This window comes from Tachypleus tridentatus, chromosome 2, assembly GCF_004210375.1.
Source record: "Tachypleus tridentatus isolate NWPU-2018 chromosome 2, ASM421037v1, whole genome shotgun sequence".
NCBI classification, from domain to species: Eukaryota; Metazoa; Arthropoda; class Merostomata; order Xiphosura; family Limulidae; genus Tachypleus; species Tachypleus tridentatus.
Window position 1 is genome coordinate 108,939,179 of NC_134826.1, and position 15,356 is coordinate 108,954,534.

The 15,356-nt window shown below is 29.4% G+C and overlaps 1 pseudogene across 1 annotated transcript in view; it reads right to left on the reverse strand.

Moving 5' to 3' along the window:
- LOC143244816 (twitchin-like) overlaps positions 1-15,356 on the reverse strand; it is a 296,421-nt pseudogene that overhangs the window by 50,556 nt on the left and 230,509 nt on the right. Inside the window, exons 101-110 of the transcript XR_013025339.1 lie at positions 13,849-13,967; positions 12,711-12,876; positions 12,272-12,414; positions 11,477-11,636; positions 8,978-9,166; positions 7,330-7,443; positions 4,104-4,208; positions 3,212-3,409; positions 2,168-2,279; positions 1,564-1,739 (exon numbers count right to left, since the gene is read on the reverse strand). The product of XR_013025339.1 is annotated as a twitchin-like (transcript). The remainder of the gene's footprint in view (positions 1-1,563; positions 1,740-2,167; positions 2,280-3,211; positions 3,410-4,103; positions 4,209-7,329; positions 7,444-8,977; positions 9,167-11,476; positions 11,637-12,271; positions 12,415-12,710; positions 12,877-13,848; positions 13,968-15,356) is intronic.

A 15,356-nucleotide genomic window follows, 5' to 3' on the forward strand; every position in this document is an offset into this window, starting at 1 on the left:
AATGTGATTTATATCACAATATTTAGGTCAATATGTTTGAGGCATTTCAGTTTTAAACTACCATAAAATTATATAACAGTTACAATATTAAACTACTGGTATCAAATATGTTGTAGGTTTGAGAATTTAAATTACAAAACTTTGATAGTAATTTAAACCTATCAATGTGTAAAAAATTGCAGGTTTGTGTAATTAACATTAAGTTTGTTTTATTTTTTTCTTACAGCAAAGCCACATCAAGCTATCTGCTTTGTTTACCAAGGGGAATCAAACCCCTTATTTTGGCATTATAAGCCCATACATTTACCACTGTTAGTCTATTAGACTCTCAAGATGTAATGACTTGAAACAACTCAGTAGAACAAATGTAGTTGTAATCATATTCAATCTCTCCAAGTACAATATAATAATGTATATTGCAAGTCTGGCAATTTTATTAGGACTTAATGTGCACATTTTAAGAACACTCCATTCAACTGAATGTGCAAAAGACAAGTCAATGATGTGTCAGGTCTTATAGATGCAGTCATTTTAAAATTAGTCTATAACACAATAGCCAAAAACAAAGATAACTCTGATTTTTGAATGGTCATGATATGTCGGTTTAGAAATAACTTTTTCATAAAAATCATTTCTTTGATCTTATTTTCAAAGACTCTCATCAAAGTTAATTAGCAACTGCTACTAAAAGGAGATACATTTGGCATGATGAAAAATGTTTCTACAAATCAGTCAATGAGAGAAAAGATGACTGAGTGGATTTGTAAAGTACAATAATGTCACAGTATGTCCTAGCTGACTGATTCCTTCTACAATGATCAGGATTTGATTACTTCCAATCAAAACACATGAAGAACATAAGACAATTTTTACATGGTAATGAATTATAACAATGGCTTATGTCAGGTGTCAAAAGTAAAGCATATATTCAGAGTTTTATAGTACAAAGTGCAGATAATGAATAACTGGAATTATATTATGTGATCAAATGGGTCACATTTTATACTAATGGTAAAAAGCATAAATACAAAGAAAACAAAATGAAGCATTTGACTTCAAAATTGTTTCAACAGTTTAAACTGCTAAAGATAGTGTAATTGATCTACTGATTTTTTTTGGAAGGGATTTTTACTTTTATTTTTGCAAGAGTGAATAATTTCCAGAATTCACTTGAACAATTTTGCTGATTTTGTTTAACAAACAATATTTCATTTACACTGTGACAGAAAGGATTCTTTCAAGATGATAATGTTTTATTATTTAAAGAGCATGGTAATAACAGGATCTCAATCCAACTGTGTATTTGTGAGATGAATATTGGTCGTCATCTTCATCATCATAACCATCTGCCAAAACAGTAACTTAAGTGAAGACCAAACTCATCAGAAAATGGGGTAAAATTCAAGAAGATATGGTAAAACATCTTGTGAGGCCAATACTACACTAAGTCCATATTATTTTTACACAAACAACGTAGGATATCCTAACAAGTGCAATTGTGATATTATTGGATTTAAGTCTAAGGCGTTATGGGTTTAAACTTCTCACATTAATCCATCTTACCTGCCACATTAAGTCTTGCAGTACATCTGTCTGACCCCATAGAGTTGCTGACTTCACATGTATAATCTCCATCATCTGTGTCCCAAACTTCTGTAATTTGAAGCTTATAAATTCCATCCTCTTTTTCCAGAGCTTTGATCCGTCCTCCTGGATGAATTTCCCGTCCATTCTTAAACCTGATGTTTAAAAAACGTGCATAATTCCAACATTTTTAAAGTCATTAAAAGGAATATGATTTTAATTAAATAATTATAATCACTAGATTTGACACAAAAACTTTTAAATAGATAATCAAAAAGCACTTTTAGCAACTGCAAAGTTTTACTATCAACTCATATTTTAATTAAAGATGAAAAATATATTCCTAAATGAATTAGTCTGATAATTTAAATCATGATGGGTTTACACTGACCTAAATTTTAATTAAATAAAAAAACAAAACCTATTTAATTAATGTACAACAGTTACACACGTGTAAGTTTATTAGCATATTTATATAATAAAAAGTGATACTGAAAACATGTAAGTTTTAATTTCTAGGTATATACAAAATCATAAAAAAATAAAAATAAGTTTTTTAGCATGATGGAATAAAATATCTTACCACTGAGCTACAGGGTGTGGTTTACCAATTGCTTCACATTCCAGTGTCACAGACTTATTGAGATTAGTATTCTTATTCAAAAGCTTTCTTACAAATTCTGGCTTAACACCATCTACAAAAATGCCAATAAAATGCCTAAATTACAGTTTTTCTCAAAAAACATATACAAAATGTACAGTCCTTACATAACCTTTGAAATAAATACAGTAATCAAATTTTTTATTACCTGTGTAGTTAGGTAATAAAAATATTATTATTAATTTTTTATTTTAAAAGTAAGTAATGATACGAATTCTTTAAAAGTACAAAGAAGATGTAATAATATTTTTATCATTCTCGTATTAATAAATTGGAATATATTCTTACTAATGTACCACTAATGCACTTTCATGTTTTGAAACTAATTTACATATAGGATTATGTACAACAGGAGTAAACTTTAAATGTTTAAATGACAGATGAATGAAAATAAGTTTTGAGAATAATACTTTTGTAAAAATACGTTTTTCACACATGCATAAACAAAAGAATACTTAACTAAATATAACCTGCTTCCAATAACCTATCAATATATAAAATAATATTGAATGGAGTTAAATGAAAAACATGCACTAAAAATATTTGTTAAACTACAACGAAATAAAGTAAATATCTGGAAACTGCAAAAGGTACAATGTGAAGTACACATAAGTAAATGTATCATTTATTTTACATAAAAAATGTTCACTTTATTATTATATAACAGTTCTGAAAAACTCTATACCATAATTAAAGTACTACTATTACAAATACTGCAGCAGCCAAAACTATGCAATTCATTTTTTAAGTACACCAAAGTGAAACTTAGCTTATACTTAAGTAAGTATTGTGTCATCCAAACCATGCACTCTCATCTATTGACAAACAATTCTAAAGACAGCTTAATGCAACATTACTTTTAATAATCTATGTAGTCTTGCAGAAATGGCAAGAATTTCATTAAAACTGGACTGTAAATTCATAAAATTATGATTTTGCAATGCTTGGAAGAGGGACATATAATACCTGAAAATTCTTGGATTTTCACAGGTCCAGATGTCATTACAGGCTCACTCTTGCCAGCAGCATTTACAGCAAAAACTCGGAAGTCACATTCACTGCCCTCTGTAAGGTTCAAGACTGTGTACTCACAGTCAATAACACTGTAATCATTAGCTTTAAACCAGAAAGAGCTGCCTTTCTCTCGTTTTTCAACAATGTATCCTGCCAAGAAAATGTAAGTACAGAATGCACTGTTTAACCCATATTTATAAAAAAGACCATAATGATCTGTTCTTTATAAACACTAAGAGATAGCAAAATAGTTTTACATAACATACTTTATAAATAAAAACAAAGACATTTTTCTCTACAAAATTCCTAATTTGAAAAATAAGTTAAGTTGCTACTTGAAAAGAGATCCTAGCTTTTAAAAGCAAGTTAAATTTGTTCTTTGTAACACTGCAAAAGATCTACAAGGAGATTTATATTATTTATTATGGAGTTTTCTTAATTTTCTATCTCAAAAATAAAGTACAATCACACATTTATACAAGTGTTACATTTTATTATAATTATTATAAATGTATTGTTACCAAGTTCAACTGAATGTCTTTTCATAGAAACACTATGAGGTATAATTTACAAAAAACAATATGCACATATTTTTATTTGCAAAAAAAATCACAGTTGTAAATATTATATATGTGAAAAGATAACCTAATTATTATGCTTTACTTCATCATTCCTATTGCTTCCATCAATATATAATACACAATAATTCTCTTTTACAATACAAAATATTTCTGAAATAAAGAACATTTAATACCAATACAAAGACCTGAACTGCTTTTCCTAAAATATTAAACTTTATATTTTATATATAATTTTAAACAATTAGATACATATTGAATTTTACCTGTGATTTTGCTGCCACCATCAGACTGTGGTTTGTCCCACTTCAGATCTACATAGCTTCGCCCAACTCGTGTGACCTTCAGGTTTTCAGGTGGAGATGGCACAGCTGAAAAAAAGTAAAATTTCCTTAACATTAGAAAAATAAAATCATATTAAGAAGTTAAAGTTGTTTACAGAAATAATTCACAAATGTGTCATAAAGGTTGTTGTTTCCAAACACTTTATTTTCATTAGTCACTTATAAATTTCCTTTACGTTTTTCTGAAACCTATAAAGAAATTAAATTCACTGTTGAATTTTTTTGTTGTTGATTGTTTTACAAAAAATGGCCAAACTGGGTTAGCTGCTGTTTTAGCATTGCAATTCCATAGACTAACTGTTGTCCCACAAGGTGGCTTATTGTGGAAATAAGACAGAAATGTGTAATAAAACTGATGTTTTAAAAAATTTGGTTTTAATCACATATTTACACAGTTTCCTTCAAATATAAATGAGTATGCTAATAAAGTACAATGAATAAACATTCTAATAAAATTTAACTGACAAGTGATTAATACTATTTAGCATATAAACTTCCTAATAAAAAGAAACATATATTTTTCTTTACTGATTTAGTGTGTGTGTATATACATCATGCTGATTTAGAGTTGCCCTCCATGGAAAAATTTCTGTAGATGCCTCTGCTTCCATGTGTACATGTGAAGAAGGAAAGAACAAGAGCTAAACAATGACTGTTAGGCTCACATATTACATAATAAGAAGCACAAATCAAACATTAACAGTTAAGTGTATATGACAAGGTATAATAAACTAAGAATAATCATTATCTTCCATGTGTACATGTGTAGATGTAATGAACTCGATATATCACCTTCTATTTGGACATAGTAAGGAGTAATGAACTATATACAAACATTACCTTTTATTATCAAGTATGTGGACATGTTAAGAAGTAAGAACTAGATCTAAAGATTAACATGAATGTCTACATGGCAAAAATAATTAACAAAGACTACGTAAAGTACTTGTATGTATGTACACGTGAAGAAGTAATGAGCAAAAATTAAATATTACTTTCTAGATACATATGTTAGAAAATAAAAACTAAAACCAAGCATGAATAGTCACTCATAGATGACAAGGTATAATAGATTAAGATGAAGCATTATACACCTAAAGTAGATCTGAAGAGACAATGAATAAATGTAAACATTACTTTTTATTTGGACAATAACACTTTTTCTTCACTTCACCTATCCAGTATATAGGCTTTCCTTATACTGACTACAAAGTACATTCACATCAACAATACATTTGATACTTTTCTCTGTGATATAGGTTCAGCTTCTCTTTGGTTTACTTCTATTTAGGGTTACTAATAAGGAGTGGGATTCTCCAAAACTAGTACAACCCAATAGCACATGTTGATCAAAGTGGACTGCCCTTGAACTTAAGACTTTGAAATTGAACAATTTTTAGAATACTAAGTTTATTTATTATATCTGTTATTGTGCAGCTATATACATGTAAAGAACTAAATAGTTGCCAATGACACTTTCCCTTCACTTCATATAACCAGTGTATATGTTTTCCTCACAGTGATTACAAAGCATGTTTACACCAACAGTATGTTTGAAACTTTTCACAATGCCATAGGTCCAGTTTATCTCTCTTTGGTTAACTTGTGTTCAAGGTAATCAATAAGGAGTGGAATTCTTTGAAACTAATATAGCCCAATAACACACATTGATCAAAGTGACTTTGAGATTAAACAATTTTTGGAATACTAAGTCTATTTATTATATCTTTTATTGTGTAGCTATATGAATCACTAAATTAGACCCTATACCTGAACAATGTCATAAGTAATTTAAATAACTGAGTCACCTATCTACATTGCTCAGGAAAAATTAACAAAGGTTGTAGTAGTGAAACAATAACCATCATTTATAAGACCTTTCTCTGAATATAGTAATGCCATTCTCTGTAATATGTCTAACTAGAAAACAAATAGTTCAAAACCTCCATAATAAAGAGTTTAAAATTATTTACAAATTACCCAAATACACACATATATTTTGGTAAATTAAAAGACTTACCATCAATCAAAGAACACACATTCAAACTAGCCTCTAAATTTTATAAACACGCCACCAAACAAACTCACTAACCTGTGAATTTTCACAACTATTCAACATTCCCAATGCATTGCAGTGCTACACATTCCCCATCAATCTGATTAATTAATTAAGTAACACTAATATAAAATATAAATTTTATTGTCTAGCACCACCAGCTAGTAGGAAAGATGTTTAGTAAATCATGCTATTTATTTTAGCATTTGGGCATTAAACAAGTAGTCTGTTTGGCAGTTGCCTAGTGAAAGTATTTTTCTCAAGGTATGCCATTTCTCCATAACAAAAATTTCTGTTGATTGAATTTTTTAGATCCCTGTCAAAGAAGGAGTGTTATTTAGCTTTTAGTCAGTTACATATTCATAAACCCATGTCCATATTTTAATTCAAATTTAAAGTATTAGCTCTAACAACATAATACTTTAGTGAATTTTAGGTGTGACTTTTGCAAGACTGGAAGCAAGCAGTCTCTGAAGCAGAACAGTAAGACCTTGATTAAAATTTCTAATTTGTATATGGATGTGAGTCATTTTCCTGGAATTTAGCAAAACTCATTCATTATTTGTTTGAGATGCACTGTACAAAAATGAAAACACAGATGTGCATAAAGAAAATTCATAGTTATGTAACAGAAAAAAAAGCTTACAATATTTAACATTTTATCAATTGCCCTCATGAAGACAAATTAAAAGATTTTAAAAATAACGTCAATCTTCTAAGCTCCAGAAAAATGCAACTAACATAAAACTCAACTGTTAAAAAACATCTGTTGTCTATAACTTTCATCAATTTATAATTATAATAATATTTCTTATGTTATCCAAGATTAAGAATTTGTTTAGTTGCTTTTGAGAACTTTATGTTCTTGAGAATCAAGGTTGCATAAGTGTGATCATCCCTGATTCTGAACTGAAAAGCTAAGAGAAAGTCAACAGTATTCAACATCAAATTTTGAGCTACTCCTACCAGTTCAAATAATATTTGATTTTCTCTCTTATAATACTCCCAAGTGTAAAGCTTGTTTATGTGTTAAAGAGATATGACACATCCCAACATCACAGATTACAAAAAAAAGTTACTTAAATGACTTACTAAATTTGGGCTTGAGTTTTATACTAGCTGTAGGTTGACTAGGTTTGCTGAGTCCAGCAGCATTTTTAGCTTTCACACGAAACTCGTACTCATGGTTTTCTAGAAGATCTGGCACTAAAAACATTATAAGGAAAAAGATAAAATTGACTCAAATATTTTTTTCCCCAAAATTACAACTATCTTTTGTTCAAATTAAAAAGGAAAAACTTATCTCACAGAGATTAATTAATAATGTTTTGAACAGTTTTATTACAAGCATATACACTAAAAATAAAATAAAGTAATGCAGTTTATAATTATCACTGGAAAAACCGCCTTCTAATTTCTGACAAATCGATGACAAAGTGCTACATTTTCTGTCTTCTTACTTAAGAAAACAAAGTATCTAACTACATAGTTATTCTAAAATTAACTTAGAACCCAGTTACTTTTCTATAACCACATCTAAAAATAATTAAATAGTGAAATTTGAACTAATGTATCTCTAACTTAAATGATTTCTTCTAATAACCAGCTTACTTATTTTGACAAATTATCATCATATATATATATATATATAAGTACACACACACACATGTATATATATATATATGCAGTCACAGTTGAAAAAAAAAACAGCTTGTGATACAGGATGTTACAATGTGTTTGCCATTAGGTAACATGTAATTTTCGAAATTTCTGTTTATTTTTAGTTTTATTTGGGCAAGAGAGTTGCTCAAGTAAACAGCTAAATGGTTTTTCACTTTAGCTGCACATAAGGACAAAGTTCCACTAATTGGTCATTAAGTAGATTTTTTGTAGGAAATACAGCTGTGATTTCACTCGTAATGTCTTGAGAAAGACAGTTGTATTTTTTGTCAGCAAATCATGTAAAGACCCAGATCTACCACACTTATATGCTTCCATGTGCATAGTTACAAGTAATTTGTACAAGATGTGATCAAAGAAGAATCTGATTTTGTTGATGATATTATATTTTTTGTTGGGCAGAGAGTTTGATTAGGATGCAGTTGTTGTAAGGCTTTAAATCAAATTTTAGATTAGTTTTTACAGGTTTTGCAACTTTTAGATGCTGTAGTAGTATTGTTGAGGTATTTTTCTTTAACTCTGATCTAAGTTAACACAAATTGGTTATGTCTATTATCACAATACTTTTTACTTTACAGATGAGGCTCACACAGGACTGATAAGAGGACCAATAAAGGTTTCTCTTCACATCTCTCTCTCTCCAACACAGACACAACAACCACCTGCACTTTGTTTTATTTCATTGTGTTGTACTTTGTCTATGTCGTTAAAATTGTAGTTTTGGCATATTAATATGTTGACTCCTTCTCTGTTATTACTGTGGAGTTCCTACAGCAATGGAGCCATATTCTGTAATACAATATCCATCAAACTTCATATTAGGCAAATCTTATAGTTTGAACTCTGAGAATTCCATGTACTGGAATTACCAAAACCATATTATGCAAATAAACCAATACTAAACATGCTGGATTATAAGATAAATGTACACTAATCTAAGTCTGCTTTAAAATAATACATAGCAAATAATATATTTCTGAAGTTTGATTTTGGATAAGTCAGACAACAACATAATCTTATCTAATTGGATATAGGTTCAGGAAATTGGATTTATTTTTACCAGTGAAAGCTGTATCTTTGACCAGAAAATTGTTTGCTTTGATCCAGTTACCATCCAAAGGATCTCGGTAATCAACAATATAGCCCTGGATTTTTGAGCCTCCATCACTTGATGGTCGTTCCCAAACCAAACTCACACTGTGTGCATCCCAATCCACAATAGTGGGAGCTCCAGGAGGATTTGGAACATCTGTAATTTAAAAACAAATTTTAATGAACATATCAACCCTTGCTACATGTCTAAGACTACTTCCACCTACTTTTTTAAGCTTTTACTTTAAATATACACTAAATAATAAATAATAATATAGCTTAGTAACTATTCTTAATCCTTATTGGAATAACATGACTGAAATGAATTAATAAAGGCTATTTGCACTTTACAAAAAAAAATTGAAGGTACCCATTTAGGAAGCAAATATTGTATAAATGATGTTAAGTAATGTTTATCTTCTTTCCTTCTTTTCACATTTAAACCCTAATATCATCATTAGATGCAAATTGCATAGTCTTCCTAGTAAAAAGTAATAACTATCTCATTTAGCTGATTAAGTACTTGTTTATTAAATTCAAATCCAAATTTTTATAAAAAAGTGGAAATGTATTCTATTTTAGAATGGTTTTCATCTCCTTTCTCAAGCAATGATTCTAAAACAAGACAGACTACCATACATCATAGGACATTATTCAGTTACCACACAAAAACGTATAGCAATCGAGCCAAACAACTCTGGGCATTGCAAGCAAAATATGTACAAAAAAGTGGAAATATGCCCCATTTCAGGGGCTTTTCTATTCCCATTTTTGTGTAAAAAACCCTAAAACAAAGTAGCTCAATACATCATTAGACAAATCCACTTATCATACTTAACATTATAGCAATCAAACCAACTAACTATGGGTAATCAAGGCTAACACACACATATAATGTATCACTCTTATAGTAAGATGATGCTTTTAAGTTCTATACTGTGTTTGGATTACTTCCTTCATCTTAATTGTGCTCAGTCTCATGGTCACAATCACACTATTACTCAATATCACTATTTCCGTTGCAACAAGCAAGTTTTTGAATATGATTTTTCAAGACTAGTTCAAGCATCAGAATCACAAAGTTCATGTAAGCTGCATCAGGAGACTTCATCTAACAGGTATTTGGCTAAGTGTTGATGTGGTTTCCAGTTTATGTATTAAACTTTCACAAAAAAACAGTTGATTTCAAGGTATGACTGGCAGTTTATGAATCTTTGGCTTGTAACTTTCTTTAAGTTCAAATTCTTCTTTAATGTCTCATTAATAGTACCAAAAGATGTGTCTGTCTTCAGTGTAAAGCGTTTTTGTATTGGTAGACTATTTATATGAATAAAGGTATTGTTCCAGGCTAAGTTAGAGTGTGGTTTGAGAGTCCATTGTTACCATAAATGCTTTACTCTACTAGTTTTTCCACTTCCACAGAGAATGTTGAATATTCTCATGATTGAAATACCGCTTTCCAATGACAAAGCAGTACAACTGTGGACTTACAGTGCCAGAAATTGGGTTTCAATACCCATTATGGGCTGAGCACAGATAGCCCCACTGTGTAGCTCTGTACTTAATCACAAGCATAGCTTATATCTACAGTAGCATATGCATATTGTTATTATTCAGTGTGATTAATCCTCAATACAAACCTCATTCTAGGTCATCCTCTGTTGACTTTCATATTATAAAACATTTTGAACAAATTTTCTCTGATTATAAAGCATGATATACCTAGTTTCACAAAGCTTTCAACAATTATTTTATTCTTACTATTTGTATTCTATTGCAGTTAAACTTTGCTTTTATCAAATAGGCCTGGCATGGCCAAACGTGTTAAGGCGTGTGACTCGTAATCTGAGGGTCGCGGGTTCGCATCCCCGTCGCGCCAAACATGCTCGCCCTTTCAGCCGTGAGGATGTTATAATTGACGGTCAATCCCACTATTCGTTGGTAAAAGAGTAGCCCAAAAGTTGGCGGTGGGTGATGATGACTAGCTGCCTTCCCTCTAGTCTTACACTGCAAAATTAGGGATGGCTAGCACAGATAGCCCTCGAGTAGCTTTGTGCGAAATTCAAAAACAAACAAACAATTCATCAAATATTTTCATTTATATTTGAAAAACAAACTAAACTTTAAAATATTTCATTTTAAACAAAATAAATATAAAAGAAAAGGAAATTTAAGTGAAACTTGATAAAAAAAAGAAACATTATTTTTAGTACAGTGGCTTCTGAAGACCAAACAAAATATCGATTCATTTTTTATGAGTACTTCAGCAAATAACAATGTCATGTTGAACTTTAAATATTTTTAAAAACTTAGTTGTATTGTCTGTTATTTCCTTATTTGAAATGTGACATCATTTTATAAAAATATATTAAATGTGACAGATTACTTAAGTGCTTCATACTAATGGTTCTTCCCCTGTAAGCAAATTTTCTTCAAGTCAGGCTACTAGTAATACACTTTGACCTACCAAATGGGAATTTTGCTGTGATTGCTTTTTCTGTCTCCAATGGTTTTCCCATACCATATTCATTTTCTGCACTGATGCGAAAGTTGTATTTCTTGTTAGGCTCTAGTCCCATGACATCATAATGACACCCTCGAACAAACCCACTTAACTTGGTCCAAATCTGTAAAATGAACCCTAAACTTAAAGATTAAACAACTCAAAATTGATTATAGAAATGTAAAACTAATGCTCTAATTCTTAAACTTTTATTTGTTTCTAACTCGTTTTTTCAACTTAATGAACCTGTAAAAATTTGTATTATTGTATATATTTTGTTTGAATTTCATATTATAATTATGGACTTTTATCAGTTTTGTTAAATAATTCAATTGTTATTTACTGCTAAATACTTAAAATTTAAAGAGTGAGACATGGTTCTGAAGTATAATATTATAATACTGTGGTTTAGTATTTTTTCACCATATCATCTCTAAATTGAAATATATTTTAATATATATTTTTGAAAATATATGTTCTTGGAAGTCTATTTAAAAAAACTAAAGTTTGTTTACAAATGACTGTCCATTATACGTAGTCTTTAGTTTTAAGATATTTAGAAAGAATACTCTCCCACAAAGAGCTGCAGACTACAAAAATTAAAAACTAGCATGCTTTTCTGAGTAAAATGTGAGATTTCAAGTATATTTTTATGTAGCAAATGGTGTATTCTCTATCATACCATAAGCATTATTTCCATAAAATCATAATTTTAATGCTTTATATTGTTTTACTACAACCTTACATGAATACACTGACCTTAGTCGTGGGATCTTGTTTTTCTACAACATAGTTCAATATAGGGCTTCCACCATCATCCAGTGGTGGTCTCCATGACAATGAACAAGTCTCTGGTGTTATGTCAGTAATTTGCAGAGGCCCTTGAGGTGGTCCAGGTTTGTCTGCAACGTTTTCATAAAAACATTTGCGATTTTTATTTTTCGTATAGCAATTTGTACTACAAAAAAAACTAATAAATAAACTTAAAGACTTTAATATAGATAAAATTATTTAACATATTTTATTTCACAAAGTAAACAATATTGACAGTAAATGACTAAAGAAAGTGAAAACATTAAGAATTTTTGTGAGTGTATGCAAGTAAGATATATTATGGTATTCACAGACAAAGACATTTATTCCTCAACATAAACATTATTATAGTATTATTGCATGGAACAAGTAAACGATAACTTACCTACAACTAACACCTTACAAGAAGCAGAGTCTGATCCTACATCATTAGCTAGTTTAAGAGTATACTTCCCAGAATCCTCTCTCTTTGCACATTTGTTAGTGAGGACTGTGAAAGCTACATTGACCTCAGAGTAGACCCGATTATCAGGAAGCAAGTCTTTGCCATTCTGGAGAGATACAATGTGTTTAAAAATAATATATCTGTAATGTAAAAAACATTTTTAATTATAAAAGCTCTGACCGGATAGTTAATAATAAATTTACAAGTACAACATATACTGAGTATTCAGTACTTGGAGCCCATCATGATTACATTAAAAATGTTTCTATTATCTTCACATCACTGAAACCATAAAGGATTAATTCACTTCTCACCTTGTACACTTGCAAAGCTTAATTCCACAAGCTTATAAAATATATTAAAAATTCATTGCACTTTTAGCTGCAATGTAGGCTAAGATACTGTACAGCCAACAAAACAAGAAATGGCATAATTATTCCAAATAGTACTTGTTGATTAGTTACAATGTCATTGCCTAAGCAACTGAAGCATTCTAAATAATTCAATATTTTAATAAAAATTCAGAGTACTTGATGATATTTTACAAAGAAAGCCCATATTCAAGTTAAATTATTCAGGTTGAATTCAATATTTAGTCACTATGCAGCTGGATTATATTTAATAATTATAGGACTACAAACATAATATATGTATATATATATATATAAACTATATATTTACTGAACATAAGCAGTATTATAGAATATTTCACAACATAAATAATTAAAATTTCAGTTTTGGTTTCATTTTATCATTAAACATTATGTTATATTTCTTTTTAAAACTATGAGGATTAAATTTTTCTGTTTTTAAATTGGAATACTATTACAACATCATAATATATGATACATTTATTTAAATGATGTTAGTATCTCGTGTAATGTTAAAGCATATAATAAAACACAGCAAATTCTAAGGTAAGGCCAAGTATTATTTTTAAAAAGTTTATCTTTACAAAACAAATTGAAGTAGTCTTTAAACAACATTTATGCATCATATTATAGAAGAAACTACTTCTGACATTAACACCTTATAAATGTATCAGTAGAATGAATACTATACTCTAATAAACACTTACAATTGTCCATGATGCATGTGGTGTTGGGTTGGCAGAATATGGAACCCTGATGTTAAACTCTTGTCCAGCTGGCACAACAATATCACGCATAGCAAAACTGGCATCAATCATAGGAGCAGCTAAAAATACCAAATTAGTTTTTTATTAACTGCCAAAATATTTTTTTTACAAAATGCTTAAAACTGAAAAGTAACTAGTTAAAAAGATCTGTTTAATGTTTGAAAGTAGGAAATGAAAATATTTTCAAATTACATTTCTTATATGAAGCCTATATAAATTATGATTTAGTCATATAAAATATTCTATTGAATAAAACTATATTAACTAAAAAATTATATGACGTACTGTATTTTTGGTACCTACAGTAATAATAATATATACGTTTTTATTAACCTTACACATGCCTTTAAACTGCCTTCAGAAGTTAAAATATTATTTTCTATTTCTATAATATTACTCCCAATAAAGTTTTAACACAGCTATTTACAGAGCTATTTCCTTTCAAAACATTTAAATTGTTTTCAAAAATTAGAATCATATGAGAAGCAGAACTCATAAGAATGAGTAACAAAATTACATTGACGACAATTTTGTAAGGTTAACATAATTACAAAATTTAATTCTTAATTTAACCAAAAGTTGAGAACTATAGCTATACATGTTTATCTGGAAGGCTTAAAATATTGTTCTTTTTTATACAACAGATAACTATGAAAAACTTAATGCCATGTATTGCCAAAAGCTTTAAATTAATGTTGCAGAAACTGTTTAGACGTTTTCAAAAATCTAATATGTTATACAGCTGTAAACCTAACAGAAGTAAAAGTAACCTCACAAGCTTATAAAATAGATGAAATATTCAACTCATACTGACAACAGCTATTTCTAAAGTTCATACCTTATGTTACATACTGAAATATGACAGCAATTTTATAACATTTGTACCAGTTTGGATTTTTTTCAATTTGCAAAAAACCTTTACAGAATCCTACTTTTCACTTACAAAAATATCTATATGTTAGTTGTAAATAGCTAATCAATCTAATTACTTTACAATACACAGGAAGAGTCAGAGAGTTTCTTAGTTTCTTTCTGAAATTATTTCAGTGATGCCATTGTTGAAACTCCTACATGTCAGCGGCACAAAATTTCTCAAATAATCATGAAGGCATAAATACTTTTTGTCTTATTACATGCATTTTCATCTTTATGCAGAAATACACATATGTTAATTAAAATAATAAGTTTATTGTCACAAAGATGTTATTATTTCTTAAATTATTATTACCTAATTAAGACAAGGCTCAAAGTTATCTCTTACGAATTCATATTTAACAAGATTAATTTTTAACACATAAATTCAGCTTGAAACTGAACATATAGTTGTTTGTTTTGAATTTACCATAAAGCTACACAATGGGCTGCCTGTGCTCTGCACAACATGAGTACTAAAACCTGGTTTCTAGCATTGTAAGTCCACAGACATACCACTCTGCCACTGGGCCACT